General features: G+C 37.2%; 1 protein-coding gene across 1 annotated transcript in view; it reads right to left on the reverse strand.

Annotated features, from left to right (window-relative positions):
* LOC129764372 (uncharacterized) overlaps positions 1 to 18,028 on the reverse strand; it is a 330,024-nt gene that overhangs the window by 264,280 nt on the left and 47,716 nt on the right. The window contains exon 2 of the mRNA XM_055763369.1: positions 4,461 to 5,682. The gene's annotated coding sequence lies outside the window, so the exon portion shown is untranslated. The remainder of the gene's footprint in view (positions 1 to 4,460; positions 5,683 to 18,028) is intronic.

The raw sequence follows: 18,028 nt of genomic DNA on the forward strand, positions 1-18,028 counted from the left end.
AAGACATCAAAACCAAGGTGCTCGGGGGAAATCGGCATTACAAAATATATGCAAGTCAGGGGCATTTTTATATTGCAAGTAAGGTTAATACTAGCAAATTAAATTTAAATTTAGAACTTTTATGTGAAATTTTATATCAATGACTGATCGTGTATTGTGAAAAATTTAGCACAAGTGTAAGTGTATAATTGTATATGGTGGCAGTTGTGTTAAAAATGACTTAATATATGAAACGGTTTATTTCAATTTTCATAAATAAAAACCAAGGTGTTTTTCCGCTTGAGAACTGATCGTTCGGTTCAAGCTGTCTGTTTTGTTTTGTTCATTTTCACCCAACGAAAGTTCATACGACGAGAAAAGTTGGAAAAATTAAGAAATATTCGAAAAAGTGATTTACCATATGCTCTACATATAGTATTAGGTGTTGTTAGTCCAATTAAAATTCACATTGGGATGAATAAACATTCAGGAACTAAAAGTTATAAAATAAAATTACCTTTCCCATTTCAAATATGTTTTCTCTATATTAAAGTAACATGTTTTTACTGATGATAAAATTGATAAATTTATTCGGTATTCATAATTATCTTATATTGTGCTCCCGTGGCCGAGTGGTTAGCGTCATAACTAACATGCCGGGTGTTCGGGTTCGATTCCCGTTCTGGTCGGGGGAATTTTTCGTCAAAGAAATTTCCTCCGACTTGCACTGTGATCACGCGTATTCTAGAGCTTGCCACTCAGAATGCATTCAAGGCGTGTTATTTGGCATAGAAATCTCAACTAAGTACTAATAAAAATGACGCAAGTAATACTACGTTGAGACGGCGAAGTTCCTCTAGGAACGTTAGTGCCATTGAAGAAGAAGAAGATGAATTATCTTATATAACATTGATGAGTTATTTTTTCTATTTTCATCCATACATAACACTGGAGGCGTCTCGTCTAGGGTCACAGAGGGCGGTTTTCATCATATTTCATTCCATTCCATTCCGGCCTCTGCTGTCTAATACGCACTATCTAACGACTAATTACCATCCTTCTGTCATCATCGCTCGGTTGTAAACACTGGTGGAGGGAACAAACAATACCCAACAACCAAACAAAACGGCCCTTTTCGGGGCCACCAAATCATTATCAAAGAGTTAAATTCTTAAAACATATCCAAAATCAACAGATAGCCTAACGGAATCCTACGTCAACTATGCGGTCGTGCCTCAGACACAATCCTCCTGTGACATTTTTTTCAACTAATACAACCATAAAAATGACGGAATAAAAATAGTCCATCATCGCCCAGATCATGACAGACATAATAGAGATCAATATAAATTAAAAAATTATAGGAAGTTGCGCCCAAGACACGGCCACTTAGTTGACGTAGAACTACGCTGTTATTTTGTTCAAGTCGCTTATCAATAACTTGAAATCGTCTAAATCCGTTCGCGGCAAAAATAGTTATTAACATCAACTTTTTTTCATAAAAACGTGACTTATTTTCTGAATTGGCACCCTTAATGAAAGACGTAGTTCTACGTCAAAAAAGATAATTGAAAAAAATTAAATAGTCATAATATAATCCGTTCAAAAAAACTTCGTCAGGTTCATTGAAAATATTAACCCTTTGCGGTCGGAATTAATTTCCCTTGAAAGAGATCTCTCATCTTTCCACGCTAATAATATTTTGTTCATACCGAGTACCGTTACCTATTATGCATAGAAACTCCGTATACATTCGTAAGAATGTTCCCTGGACATTAAAATTCGTTTAGAAAAAAATGTAAACTATTACATCGTTGAATAAAGTATTTAATTTAAGTTAAAACAATAAATAAAAACAAACTATAAATTATCCGTTCGCATTAAACAAAACAATACATCTTTTAAAAGGATATCCATTCGAAAAGGGAAGTTTATTCATAGTTCATTATTTTTATGTAAAAAATGTAATCCTTTATTCACTTTATTCATACATGCAGTGTCTCCCAGTTTCGCAAATAAAGAGCCGAATATCCGGCTGCCGGATATCCGGTATCCGGTATCCGGCCAAACTACTATACGTTTCATCACAAATTGTTAGATGTTTTCTAGATTTCACGTTTTACTAGCTTCGTCTTTAACAATACCAAAATGACAGCTAAAATAATAATTAATTAGAATTAAGAATTAAGTAGAATTAAGGAAACATGATAATATATTTTAGTTAAAATATAGTTAATAGTCTGGCTCCTTTAAACCTATGTAACTGAGCCTGTAAAAATAAACGGATTGATAAAAAAAAACAATAATGATATCGCTGTGTGTTTCATATACCAAAAAAAGCGTCTCGGCAACTCCATCAATTTTTCATGGGGCTTGATCTGGATTTCAAGTTTTCGTGATCACACCTCTTTTTTCATCTTAGAAGTGTCAAAACCACTTGACTTATACCGTTCTGAATCATATTTCGGACACTTTGTTCTAATATCTTGAAATATTTAATGCACTGATGAAATAACTATAAAATTAATATCACAATTGCTTCTTTAGAGTAATCCCTTGGTTTCACTATAATTTCATATGAGAACTACATTTGAATTATAACATAATCGGTAAAAATCTGACAACACTACTCATTATCGTTCGTGTTTGACGTTTGCTTAGCGTAAGCATGTAGAATTTACCCGTTCATCAATATTTAAATATCTTCCGTGTTTCATCAGTTCTCGTCATCGTTAACAATTTACTGTGATTGCTTGGTAAGTGTTTCGCAGTTGACTATAAAATATAATCAAGTGTAATGTAATTTCCGTTTAAAAAATTACGAGATAAAGTATCCGACATTTGAATCGAACTTTTTCCCTACGATTCATATTTCGGACAGTTGAAATTGGTAATACTATAATGTGAGTTTTCAGGCTTATTATGGATGCGAAGCGTAGATTCTTATAACGCATCAAAATATCTTGAAATCATGTATAAATAATACACATGTTTTTCAGCTTCAGACCAACAGATAGATATGAGGGAAGTTGAATAATTGGTAAACAATGTGCAACTGGATGAACTTCTAACAGAAGAAACCTTGAATCCTTCCTATGTTGCCGGGTATCCTGGTAATTCATCAACTCATGGTAGAAGTATGCCTCACGTTACTCTTGCAGTGGCCACAAGCGAGTCCTGGGATATGTTGTATGAAAAGTAGAACCTGCTAAGAAGTTTATTGAAATGATGAAGCGCCAAAAAACTTGAGGAAAAGAAAAGGAAAACTAAGTTGAAACGGGAAGAAAAAGAAATCCAAACATTAGCTCAGCTGAGAAAGCAAAAAGAACAGATGGACCAGAAAAAAAAGCAGAACAACTGAAAAAGACGAAAAAAAGCTGCAAATTCAAGAATTAAGAAAGAGATATTGGTACAAAAGGATAATGACAAAATAGATGTAACTAGGTAATAAAAAAAAAAGAATCATGCTCTGATGCCTTCAATTATTTTATTAATTTGAACAACAAATAACCTAAATTCAAATATATAATTATCATTGAAGCAATAAAGCCTTACGGTATTTTAAACCATGAAGCTACAAAGAAACATCAATAAACGGCAAGCATTTTGGGGAAAATAGAAAATATCATAAAAGAGGTTGTTGAAAATTATTTCAAGCCAATTAAAAAACCATTTGATAAAGTTCTATTACAATTGAACCAGCCATCAATGGTTGTAGACAATTTTTAAGTCATTTGTGTGTGCATGGAAGGTTGCAACACACATTAAGACAGGCCAAGCCGTTGTTATTTTTGGATGTTTGATCATTTTATAGTATCAGTAATTGTACAGAAATCTAAATTGTGCTTAAAACCATAAGAAACCGTTATGCAAACAGAGTGTCCGAAATTTTAATTCAGTCTGTTCGGAATTCGATTTTTTTTATAAATAGTTTCCGAAGTTTGATTCTGTCTCGCTTCCTTCGAAAAGCATTTCATTCGATGATTTTTTATGTTTTCAATCAAATAGGTACCAAAGTAGAAAGCTTAAAAGCATTTTGAACTAATTTATTAAAAACATCAACCAAATAATATATGTGCATAAAGTTTAGATCTGTTTTCTGCACCATATGCCTTAAGCGTCCGAAATATGATTCAGAACGGTATTTGACTTTTAAAAAAACATAGTTATAGAAGAACATTGCGTTCATCCTTAACGGAACAATTCCACCATATAAGACGCGTTTATGGCGACAGTTTGGGAATATGTAAATGTTTACCAAAAAAGTATATTTTATTATTGATTTGAATATATTGTTGATTTGTCCTGAGATCTATCGTTTTATCAAAATAATTTTAACATTAACTTTCGAAATTCATTATCCAAACGATTACAATAAATCCGTAACCAGTGTTTGAATAACTATTTTAAATGTAAAAACAACAAGTTTAGAAGAGATCAGAAATCATAACACCAAAACACCCAGAGAAAACAATACTTACATTTTCAGGACTGGAAGGGTTAGGGAGTGGGCCCGATCTGCGGAGACGGGCTAGGGCACTCCTGAGACCTTCCGTACTGCTATCTTTGGCACCCCGTTGGAAAATATAACAACCGCAGAGTAACAGTTTGGCGTTTTTTTCTGGCGAAGATGCTATACCAACTACAGAAGTTTGCTGTCGCAGCAAAGCCTCAGGACCAACAACAGCAAATCGCAGCGCGCGGGAGCGTCTCCCAGACGCGGCCGCCTGCACCGGTCGGATCTATTCCTTGTGGAGCGATTTGTTTCCACACACTTTTATTTTTATTTTTCTTCTTCAACTGCAAACTTTGACGAACTTTTCCACTTGTATTTGAAGGTATCACCTTCGAAATCACTGCCCCGAGGGGAACAACAACGACTATTTCTAACTTGTGCACTTTTTTCTTGTAACCTTCTCTCGGTCGACGTTATCTGCTTTCTTCACGCCTTTTCGTGTAGTAAATGCTGCACACCTTGGCTAAATGCAGCCAGGGGAAATCAGATATCGCTGCTTTTCCCGAACGATGGACAGTCAGCTCAAACGCGCCAACCTCCGAGATTGGAGCGAACTGGAAGGTGGCGACGTGCAGGGTGAAGCTTGAGAGAGCGTAAACAGTCCCTCCTAGTCGTTTCCGGTGAATAAATGGAGGAACCCAAACACAAGAAAGTTAGAGAAAAAGCTTAAGACAGAACAGACACAGCGGAGATAGAAAGAGAAATGGCGTATGGCGTTAAGCACGTAAACAATACCACATCGGACCCGGAGATGCTACTTCCTGTCTTCCACCTCATGAGTCGAAGCGAGAAAACAACACACTTATCTTAAGCGAAGAAGTTTTCCCGTGTGCTTTTTTTCTTTCGATCATCGCCACGTGTTTTGCTGGAGAAATGCATCCCTTTTTTGGACTCTCACTCCATTGTTTTACAGACGAAGTTTGTTCTGAATATAGCTGCTGGCGGCATTTCTGCGTTGGCTCATAACTTCCAGGATGGTTTTCTCGGGTCTGGCCGAAAGCGAGGAGCGCAGCATGCAGAATCGGTAGATGTTTTAGCCTTCTTTTTTTATTAGCGAAAGTTGATTCGACGGAAATGGTGCTTCAAAACTACATAAAGCGCTGTTTTGTTTGCTGATCAAGCAAAAGTTATGCTTTTCTCCGCTGAGGTACAGCTTGTTACAGTTGTGTTGTAAAACGAACGAACGTCTACAAGAGAGAAAAAGGCAAACATTAGGTGGTTGTTTCAAAGGTGATTTATTATGTATTTTCTTTTAGAGTTTGTTAAAGTTGCAATACCTGATACCTCTTGTATCACGAAAGAAGTTTTTTTAAATGAAAAAGCTATCGACTTTTCAATGCTTTTTATACAGACGAAGAAAATATTAATCCCACTGAAGAATGCGAACGAAATTATACATCACGAAACTGTTTTATTTGTTATTCGAACTCTCGTTTTTAAAGAACACAAACTCAGTTGTGTAAATCCGGAGGTGCCTCTCTGAGTAATTGTGTTTCTTAAAAACACAATTATAGTATCTAATCATTTTAATGATTTACGTGTTTTATTTTTCGAATCATTTAACTTCACTAGTTTCATGGTGTGTTCTGTTTCAGAGGAACCAGTTATCCATTTACCCCACCTCGATTCAAAATTTATATTTGAACTTCTTGCAGTCGTGCATCAATCAATTTCAAATCAAATGAATCAAATTCTTTTTCGGTGCCCTTTTTTACTCAGGCACTAGATCTGACGTACTTAATTACTTGTAAATTCTATTATATCTTTCATTTCCAAACTTGGGTTTGCAGCTCTGGACAAGACTTTGGACAAGTTTTCGATACAAATAAATCTATGAATCTTCAGGGCAAAAGCTTATGAAAATGCATTCACATAAAACCATGCATCGATGACTCTGTTCCTGTAATGTGTTGGCCCCTAAGATCTTCAGTGGCATAGAGGCAACAGAGATTTCATTGAAAAGCTGAAGAAAAACGATCCAATAACTCCACCGACCCATTCTGCACGTTACACGTACAGAGATGTCGATTAATCCGAACAATCGAATATCTGCAATTGTAATCGACTTTTTTTTTTGTACCGAATAATGCAAAATCAAAATCAAAATATGCCCTAAGAGCTATTTTATCACTGTCCTGCTGAAATAGCTTCACTTGTATTGCTTTTGTGTCGTAGCTTGTAGTGGTCCTAGTCAAAGCGAAGCTACAGAGAGGATCTTCATTTTCCATCTTCGAAGATTTCGGGCCCTGCATCGGACACGGAGAAGAAAGGAAACATAGTTATCGCCCCTTTGCAGATTATTGCAACAAACGGAAATATAAAGAAAGTCATTTTCGAGATTTCTATTCCTGTTGCCAATTACTATTTCGAAACGTTTATTGTTGGCTGGCGGGTCGAAGTTTGAAATGTTCAATCAAAAAGCGCCCAGCGAGAGTGTAAACAAATCCTTATGAAGCGTTACAAGATCGTTATATTCAGTCTACGGTGATAAAAACCATCATGGTGTGGAGTTTTTCATGAGGTTGAGTGGGACAATTTATACGAATAAGGAAATAATGACAGCTGATGCCATCATTATCGACAATCCGCTAGATCCACCGAAAAATTATTTTAAGCGCATCACCAATAAATTCAAGGACAACAACAAGATCGATTTTCCTTATTGGATAATGTGGATGTTTTATGATAAAATTTCTAGAGTTCGAATGAATGTTTAAGATGCCTGTTTAAACAACTTAAAGGTTAACCTAAAACTTCAACTTCAGAGTAACAGCAAATGTTTCACGACATTTCCATGAGATTTATTGGTTGCGCGTTCGCTTAGTAAGCGATCGATCATGAGTTCAAAACTCAGGGTCCTCATTGACCATCTTTGTGTTGTTACAGAATAACTACGTCCACGCAACAATCATCAGCGATGGAGATCGATCCACGGTCGAAGCAAGATCGATTCATCCATACAACTGATCTGCTGTGCAAGACACATCGGGCTGCTGTTCTATAAATATCTCAACAATGATCAATCAAATCCCGCTCTAAATTATTCTCGAGCGGTTACCGGTCCGATGTCGACCGAGCGCCATAAAGTGCTACAAAAGTGCCGGAATCTAACCCCGTCTTGCCCCCCGCAAACAACACGGCCTATATTTGCAGTTGTAGTGAGTATTTGTACTGAGCGAAACGGCATCACTGCAGAGATTGTCCTTTCTCTTTCTCTGAACTTTCATTCAAAACACAACAGAGAATAAATCGAGAGTCAAATTCGTAAGTATGGATAGCTTTCATTTTAGAAAATGTATAATCAATTCCTAATTTAATTCCAGAAAAACATTCAATTATGTTGAGACAAAACGAGACAACATTTGGATTCAAATATGTGTAAATGTTATTGGATGATGAAGGTAACGATGACGTGCATTATGTTTCCGGAAATTTTTCAATCCATGTTTACAGCTCCGGTGAAGTATAGCCGATGAACTCAGGCCAACGTATATTGCTAAAATCAACTTCATCACGAACATAACAAAGTTGAAGTCGTGTAATTATGACTAGTTTATTTTTTATTCATATGATGTGAATACTATTTTCCTAATTTTATTCCAGAAATAAACTTAAACATATTACTGCCGAGTGCTCCCTTGGCCGAGTGGTTAGCGTCACAACTAACATGCCGGGTGTTCGGGTTCGATTCCCGTTCTGGTCGGGGGAATTTTTCGTCAAAGAAATTTCCTCCGACTTGCACTGTGATCACGCGTATTCTAGAGCTTGCCACTCAGAATGCATTCAAGGCGTGTTACTTGGCATAGAAATCTCAACTAAGTACTAATAAAAATGACGCAAGTAATACTACGTTGAGACGGCGAAGTTCCTCTAGGAACGTTAGTGCCATTGAAGAAGAAGAAGAAGATATTACTGTCGATGCCATCGGAGGTGTTGCTTCTTCCGTTGTAGATCACGAGTGTGATGAATGTTTCGATGAAGATATTTAGTTGCCGCTTTCGGGATATTACGGATATTAAACTCAACTGCCATCTCGATATCCCAAATTAGGAGGGAAACAGAAACCAGTAACAAATATGTACGAATTCGCAAACTGCACCGAAAAAAAACTTCTGGAAACCGTTGACGCTGGGAACGGTTGTAATGGACCGGACGGAAAGGCTATGGGGAAACATTATTCATTATTCATTATTATTCAAACCTTATTTCCTACTAGTTACTACATTAGTTATTACTCAATTTTATCATCGGGGAACGTTTATCTTTAGATGGCTCACAACAAATAATTCTCAATCCGTATAGCGTATTCTTATACAGTACTAGAGAAGAGAATAATGCATAACAAAAATACATATTTGTAAACATCTTCATTTATATATTTTGTTTAATTTCATGAGATCGAATAGATCCATAATAAGGGACGAGCAGTTTTGCAATCGGCCGACGTTGTGCCAGGTTGGCACAACTTTGGCTCGTAGTTGGTTGTCAAGTACGAAGGATAGGTCGATAAAATCATTGCAAAATGGCACGACATCGGCACTGTTGTCGACACCATTTTCTGGGACTAACTGGATAATGGAAGAACAGAAGGAAAACTCTTACGCCTAAATGGCTACTGTGTAATTGTGTACCATATGCAATGGTATAGAAGGGAATACTCTAACGTCGAAAAAATGGCAACTGTGTAATGTACTAAATATAGATATGTTAAACATGTGACATGTAGGGGAGATGGGGATAAGACGGACATGTTAAGGAAAACTTCAATTTTATCTTTGGAAACTCATTTTCCAAAAATTTAAAAGCAGTTTCTTATAGTTCAATATACTGGTTTTCGAAAAAACTGGCCAAATGTATTATAAAAATGTGTTTTTCCATGTTTTTTAATGAAAATAAAACAAGCCGAAAAGTAGACCATTTTTATCGGTGCGGGTATAATGGACATGTAGTGGGGGGGATATGGACAGGTTCATAATATACGAAGCGTAGAGGTTTATCGCTCGCGAGAGGAATAATTTCACCCTCTCAGTGTTTGTGCATCCAGTAACTGAAATAGAACAAAAAGAGAAAGCAACATAAAAAAGAGTTCAATATTCTTCCCTTCACTTTCCATCATGCATTGGATGTGATTATGTATGTGACTGTCCATTTCACCCCCCTAGTGCAATTATTCCAATAATTTAAATTTACCACTTACGAATGAATTTACTTTTCCGCACATACCTAATATCGCTTCTCTGTCAACTCACAAACTGAAATATAACCATCAGCGAATTCAATTCTGCAATTAAACCACTCAAAATGCTTAATATCGAAGCCGCAAAAATTACATCCACTCGCGGAATCATGTTAGACTTTCGGTTTTTGTTTCTCTATTCAACTTTTGATCAGTATTCATTGTCATAGGATGGTTTAAATATTATAGAATCGCATGTAGAAGGGTTTCCCATCAACAGAAATTTGAAATTCATAGTGCAACTATACAAATCAACTACCTCTCCATCATACCCCCACTGTCCGTATTACCCGCGGCTCCCCTACATGATTAAAATTCGGCTCTGTTATAGCTGAAATGCTAATGAGCCTAGAATAAACAAATGGGATAAAAAAATTCCATGATATCGGCTGTTGTCATGTTGATAATATAAGACGCTTTCAGGAATTCAATCAAATATAGAGCTTCAGGATGGCATAACACATATATTTTTCTTTGGCGATGATTTTTTTTGGGTCAGCTTCATTTGACTTCGCCGGAAGAATTTTTGTATTTCGAGTTCTTAATACATGTCCATTTTTCTTATCCAGTAATGATCCACTGCGAAGAACTTCAGACTGTTGTGAACACTAACTATTTCGATAATGTGATCCCAAATACGAACGATATAACGGAACGGAATGGATGATATTCGCTATAGGGTAAGCTATTTTTTAAACGGTTTTGGAACACACCTTTATCTATGTAGTCATTATAAAACTTTGATTTCATGATCCTGAAAATTCAAGATGGCGGCCGCTACAAAATGGCGGATCACATATTTTCTCAAAACCTCATCGATATGGGTTTTCCAAAACCCCATCAATATGAGTATCAAATGAAAGTATAACATCTCAGCTGAGTAGCACTTGTGATATCTTAGAATAAATAAACACACGACGAGATGTTTTCTTCATGTCTGTCTCTGACTCTGTCTGACTGTCTGGTTTATTTACATGTCTCTGCTTAAATACTAGTTTACACTTATTTTCTTAACTCTACACAAAACGTAACGTAATTTACTGGGCGGAGCATCGCACAGGGAAATGGTACAAGTAGAAAGTGAAAGGGATAGAACGAGGACGGAGAAATGTTCTTGTGCTTGCAATTGGGTTTCCGCCTTGCACGCACAAGCATGTCTCAAGTAGGTCATTGAAATAAAACACTGACGCTTGCGTCGTGTGACGAATTGTACACACGGTTCAAGTATCATGTTTACTTCTTTGGTGGGAATGTTGTTTCTGCGGTCATACATTGTTTGGTGGGTGATAAACAATTTCTGACCTGTGGTTAAGGAGGGTTTGGGATCTCGGATAATTGAATTTCAGTGTGAAATGAGATGAAACATTTGTAATTTAAGTGTTGGAGGAGGTCTGTGGGAAAGTTCAATTGTGGAAGGCGTAGTGCCAGAAAAGGGCTTCACTAATAGAACACAGTTATTTATGAAAAATACAAATCCAAGATGGCTGCCACTACAAAATGGCGGACTATATATTTTCTCAAAACCCCATTTATATGGGTATCAAATGAAAGGGCTTGATTAGTAGAATTCGGTTATTTATGAGGAATGCAAATCCAAGATCGCTGCCACTACCAAATGGCGGATTACATATTATGTCAAAACCCCGTTAATATGGGTATCAAATGAAAGGGCTTGACTGGTAGAACACAGTTATTCATGAAAAATTCAAATCCAAGATGGCTGCCATTAACAAATGGCGGACTACATATTATGTCAAAACCCCGTAAATATGGGTATCAAATGAAAGGGCTTTACTAGTAGAACACAGTTATTTATGAAAAATACAAACCCAAGATGGCTGCCACTACAAAATGACGGACTACATATTTTCTCAAAACTTCATTAATATGGGTATCAAATGAAAGGGCTTGACTAGTAGAATACGGTTATTTATGAAAAATGTAAATCCAAGATGGCTGCCACTACAAAATGGCGGCTACACATTTTCTCAAACCCTCATTAACCCTTTCAGTACGGCAGTGTGTTCCGCCGAAGTGCTACCCCTGTACGGAGCACTGCGCCGAAAAGTATGCACATCGCGCTGGTGTGATCGAAGAGCAATATGAATTTCATGTCGTCTAAAGACGACGCTCGTACACACAGCTCGTCGCGCGGATGTCATCTATAGACGACACTCATAACGGAAGGGTTAATATGGGTCTCAAATGAAAGGTACTGACTAGTAGAACATGGTTATTTATGAAAAATGCAAATCCAAGATGGCTGCCACTACAAAATTGCGGACTACATATTATGACAAAACCACGTTAATATGGGTATCAAATGAAAAGGCTTGACGAGTAGAACACAGTTATTCATGAAAAATGCAGATCCAAGATGGCTGCCAGTACCAAATAGCGAACTACATATTGATTAGTAGAACACAGTAATTTATGAAAAATGCAAATCCAAGATGGCTTCCACCACAAAATGGCGGGCTACATATTATGTCAAAACCCCATTAATATGGATATTAAATGAAAGGGCTGGACTAGAAGAATACGATTATTTATGGAAAATGTAAATCCAAGATGGCTGCCACTACAAAATGGCGGCTACATATTTTCTCAAAACCTCATTAATATGGGTATCAAATGAAAGGGCTTCACTAGTAGAACACGATTATTTATGAAAAATGCAAATCCATCAAAATCCTTCCAAATGGCGGACTACATATTATGTCAAAACCCCATTAATATGGGTATCAAATGAAAAGGCTTGACTAGTAGAACACATTTATTTTCTGAAAAATGCAAATCCAAGATGGCTGCCACTACCAAATGGCGGGCTACATATTTTCTCAAAACCCGATTAATATGGGTATCAAATGAAAGAGCTCCAATTGTAGATCACAGTAGATCATGAAAAATCCCGCAGGGCATTGATAAGACTAAAATAAAATCGTGGGGTAAGTTGGATTTCCATTATCCACAATTAGCGATTTCATCATATGTCCCACGATTATTATTTTAGTCTTATCAATGCCCTAGACTATTGAAGGAGAGGTGTGATAACTGCTAACTGCTACTTGTCTAATTATTTCCTAGCTTTTAGTACATTATTCTGTTTAATCACAATTAAACCGTTTAACTTAAAAAGTTTTTTTTACTTATTTTATTTACTTTTCGCTGGGTAGCTGAAACATCCAGTAATTGAAAAAGAGAAGAATTTGCGATGCAATTTGAGTTCCTTCTCAGGGAGTTATACGGAACGAAGAGAGGAGAAAAATAATTAACTGATGCGCTATAAAGCTGAATTATATAAACAGTCAATTAATCCGGATACCATCCAGCTTCACTAGTGCATGGTGAATTTTCCGACAAATGCCACCAATTTGAACACGAATCAGATTAGGTTTAAGCTACTAACCATCAGGAAATCTCCTCAAATAGAATTGTAAATGCTAATGGATTTCCAATCTCTGTATTATCTCACAATGCTCATTCATGTATGTTAATGTTAAGCCGTCGGAAGTGACTGATAAATTAAATTAGTCTCTGACATATTATTGTTTTGAAAATACACACCGTTCCAGGAACGTAGAAGGGAACAAAATCACCCAAATGTACACAAAATTAAAAGCTATTAGTACGGTTATCGGAATAAATTATTTCGGAAGGCACAACACGGTATGTCGGCAGTAACTGATGCTAACGTGCGACTGACTTCAAACTGAAATCGGACAGCTTTGGATAATTCTAGTCATGATTCGTGGGGTGAAAACATGAAACAGCTTTTAATCACATCGGCTGGTGATAATTCGCAGAACCATTTTTATCTGTTGGATTGTTTGTTTATGATGAACAACTTAAAAATTTTATGTATAGGATATCTTCTTTCAATCCACAATATTGATGTACCCAATCGATTCTCCAGCATATTTATTCAGTTGGTATACGATTCCAATATACTGATTTCGAAATCTGACACGAATGTAATTAGCAGTCCTGTCTTCAGTATCAATATAACCTTGTACGGAAATTCAATCGGTCTCCCATCGAGATTGTCGGTGACATTTATCCCCAGCGCTAGGTTCAGTCGAATTTGCCCCTTCGCGAAACACCAATCACATTCCGTTCAGTTCCGGATGACATATTTCTTGCTTATCATGGCATTCCGGAGAGTCGTTCGGCTTCAATTGCGTTGTCCCCTTGGAAGCGTACGGCTTCCAACTTCGAGGATAGCTCTTTTACACGCACTGTAAAGTTGAAAGTTTTATGAGAACGAATATTTTTCTCCCAAGATAACACTACTACGTCTTCGGGAATTAGGAAAGCATAATTTATAAGATACATACGGAACGAGAAGTCCTCAAACTTAATTACACGATGAAGGGCTACCATATGGCTCAAAATGGTAGTTTAGAATTAATCATCTCCTGATCCTTTTCAACTATTCATAACGAAAATGAGCAAGACAGCATTTTACATGCAGCTTAATCTGAGTCCTCGAGTATTATTCGCAGTATCTGAACTCAATTTTTGATGAAGCAACAGCAGTATCAGTAAATCTGAAAAAGTAACCCGCCGTTGATCGTCCACGAAACGCTTTCGAGAGTGCATAAATCAGGACACGGTTATCTCTCCCCCTACTTCCACTTCACCTTTCGTTGTGGATAATTCCGTTATCGTTGATCTATGTGCTCTCTTTTGGAAAGAAAAAACCTCGCATCATTTTCTTGCTCCCCCAAATTGGGCACCAAAAATCAACCACCAGAGAGAGATAAAAGTTAAAACATTCAAAATTGTTTATTGGCGAGTGATACACAACAAAATTTGTTTCAGAAGCAGTAAACATAAATTACCCATATTTTATTTTTTTTTTCCGAGAAGGGGAAGCAGACTCCGGTCCAACGAATGATGGAAGACCATCATTCTGCAAAGAAAAGAATTTCAATCTTTAACATGGCGCTCTACTGCACAGCCCTTTGGTTTTTTCACAGGCGAATAATTCTGACAGAACCGGACAGGACAGGTTGAGGAAGTGCACGGGAACAGCACACAATATTAATGGGGTTCGTTAATTTAATTAGGAAATTATGGCGAAAGTGAGTAAGGCCAAAATGTAATTAATAAATTAAATCTAAACATTTCCCATCTCGGGCTCGGAACGCGAACGCGAGCACCTTCGTATAGCACCGGGTATGCCATCACAGAAGTGCAAGCCGCCATTATGACTAAATAACGGCCTTGATAGTACGAAGAGCGGAGAGACGGGTGAAATGTCTCTAATTTCAAGGTTGGGAATCATTACCGGAAGTTGCTCTTGTTTAGAAGAGGGTAGGTGTGATTTCAATCCGATTCGCATCTCTGGCATTCCGGGTAACATCGTGTAATGTCAGCGGTTGGGGATTTGAAGAACAGCGTAAGGATTAACATATCTTCCCAAATAAATTATTGACATTTTGCGTATGAACCTTGAAGTTGAAATGAAATATTGCCCAGCGACCGCTCGAATTGCCGCCCGTCTTTTGCAAAACATCAGCTCCGGCAACATTACCCAGCGACAATAAATCAATTATTTATTCCGTTCCCATTCGTCCCATTGAAATAAGGAAAAATGATAAGTATGATTCATAGCTCAATGGCAGACGCTCAATATTTTTCTGTGTATGTGCCCTTAGTCAACAACTCTAGCTAAACATGTCACATGATGAAGCACATCCCCGGAATAATGTGGGACAAGGATCATCTTTGCATTTAATCTTGCACTAAGGGTAAATGATTGCTTTATAATAGGCTTATTGAAAATTGCGTGCAAAACACCCGTTTTTCACAACCTAAAATAAATTTTTAACAGTAGGATAGGGTGGGGCAGTTGGTTATTTTTGAATAAATTTGCCTATAACTTTGTAGTACGAAGTTTTGCTTGAATGTTATGTACCACAATGGAGCTTATCTTTTACCCTTTCAATGAAAAATAACCAGAGAATCAATAATTTGATATATTTCTTTTATTTAACGTCTTTATATTTCAGAATAAATTGATCAACTAACCCCAAATATGGGGAAAGTTGGTCAATAATAGGCATGCTTTTTTGAGCAAATAATAAACGTTTTAACATTAGAAGTTTCCTTCACCATTAAGGGGAAGAGAGTACCATTAATTAAATTAAAAACAAAAAATTATAGGAGGTTGTGTCTAAGATACGACCGCATTGTTGACATAGAACTACGCGGTTATTCTATATAAGTCGCTTATTTATACCTTCGGATATTATTATATAATGCTGTGAAATTTTAGAAACAACTGCTTAGTAGAATAATCTCTGAAATGTTTTTTTATTGTAGAACTAGCTAACCCGGCAAACTTCGTCCCGCCCATTTACTTGATTAATTCTCGAGTAATGCAGAAATTTGTGCTTTATTTGTATGGCAGCCACCCCTAAGAGAGGGGGGGGGATCTAACCACCATAGAAACATTCATTGCACCCTAAAGTTTCCATATGCCTAATTTGGTTTAATTTGCTTGATTAATTCTCGGGTAATGCAAAAATTTGTGTTTCATTTGTACGGCAGCCCCCTCTAAGAGAGGGGGAAGGAGTATCTTAACACCATAGAAACATTTATTGCATCCTAAAACCTCCACATGCCAAATTTGGTTTCATTTGCTTGATTAATTCTCGAGTAATGCAGAAATTTGTGTTTCATTTGTATGGCAGCCCCCCCTTTGAGTGGGGGAAGGACTGTCTAACCATCATAGAAACATTTATTGCACCCTAAAACTTTCACATGCCAACTTTGGTTTCGTTTGATTGATTAATTTCCGAGTAATGCAAAAAATTGTGTTTCATTTGTATGGCAGCCCCCTCTAAGAGAGGGGAAAGGAGTATCTTATCACCATAGAAACATTTATTGCATCCTAAAACCTCCACATGCCAAATTTGGTTTCATTTGCTTGATTAATTCTCGAGTAATGCAGAAATTTGTGTTACATTTGTATGGCAGCCCCCCCTTTGAGTGGGGGAAGGACTGTCTAACCATCATAGAAACATTTATTGCACCTTAAAACTTTCACATGCCAACTTTGGTTTCGTTTGCTTGGTTAATTTCCGAGTAATCAGAAATTTGTGTTTCATTTGTATGGCAGCCCCACCCCTTAAAGAGGGGAGAGGGGTCTCAAAATATCACGAAAACCTTCCCCGGCCCCAAAAACCCCTACATACCAATTTTCATGTCGATCTGTTCAGTAGTTTCCGAGTCTATAAGAATCAGACAGACAGACAGACATCACTCCATTTTTATATATATAGATTTGTTGACGATAATTGATTGATGATTCATTCATGCCCTCGCAAAACAATACACTAGCTGATCGTAAGTCGCAATTTATTTTATGTCAATGCAATTAAAATTTACCTCGAACGCTTTTCTTTTTTTTTTGCCTTTTTCGCAATTTTGTTTAGTGTTTCCTTAAAGGAATCGCACTTCTAGGCATCGTTCGTACAACGTAAACCAAGCGCCAAACAAGCGTTCGCCGTAGCATGCATACAGAGCCATACATTGGTGGCTTGAAACTACTAGGAATATAAAACATTTCTCATCATTTTGCGCTATTCTCAAAAGAAACGCTTCTGTTAATATTACTGGCCTCGAAAAAAAGTTGTATTTCTTTCTCATGCTCGAGAGAAGCGCAGCTATCACCCTTAGTGGAGGAAGTTTTGCTACTGGCAAGCGAAACCACATACAAAATTCCAGAACGACATTTACTTTCTCGGTGACTAAACAAGCGAAATAAACTCTTTTTGTTAATAACAACCTCGAAAACAGTAGCAATGCTTCATAGCGCTAATGCAATCCTAGCTGAAGGCAGTTTTGCAACTGGCACGCGAACCCAAATAATTTATAACATTCCAGTAAGACATTCAAGATGCTTGGTATTCCCCAAATATTTTTTTTAAGCACAACCTTAACGCCTGCTTCGCCATAACGTCAGTTTAATGCATTGCTGCATTCTCAAAAGGCACCAACGAAGCCCTTATGATGACGGAAAACAAACAATGTTAACTGCTTGGAAAAAGACTGAATTATGCCACACAGCGTGTACCTTGTAACACCCATCGTTGCATCATTTTGGTTGCTGCCTGGGTAACGGCGTTTACATTTTCGACCGACGCGCCGAGGTCGCCTACTTCGCTGTTGTGCGATGCGGTTTCACACTCGCGAAGGCTCGGTTCAGTGCGAGCACTTTTCACTGCAGCAACATCGCGTGCATCCTTAGATGACGCTTGCCTCGAAATATTATTGCTCCTGACAAT

This window comes from Toxorhynchites rutilus, chromosome 2 (genome assembly GCF_029784135.1).
Source record: "Toxorhynchites rutilus septentrionalis strain SRP chromosome 2, ASM2978413v1, whole genome shotgun sequence".
Classification (NCBI taxonomy): domain Eukaryota; kingdom Metazoa; phylum Arthropoda; class Insecta; order Diptera; family Culicidae; genus Toxorhynchites; species Toxorhynchites rutilus.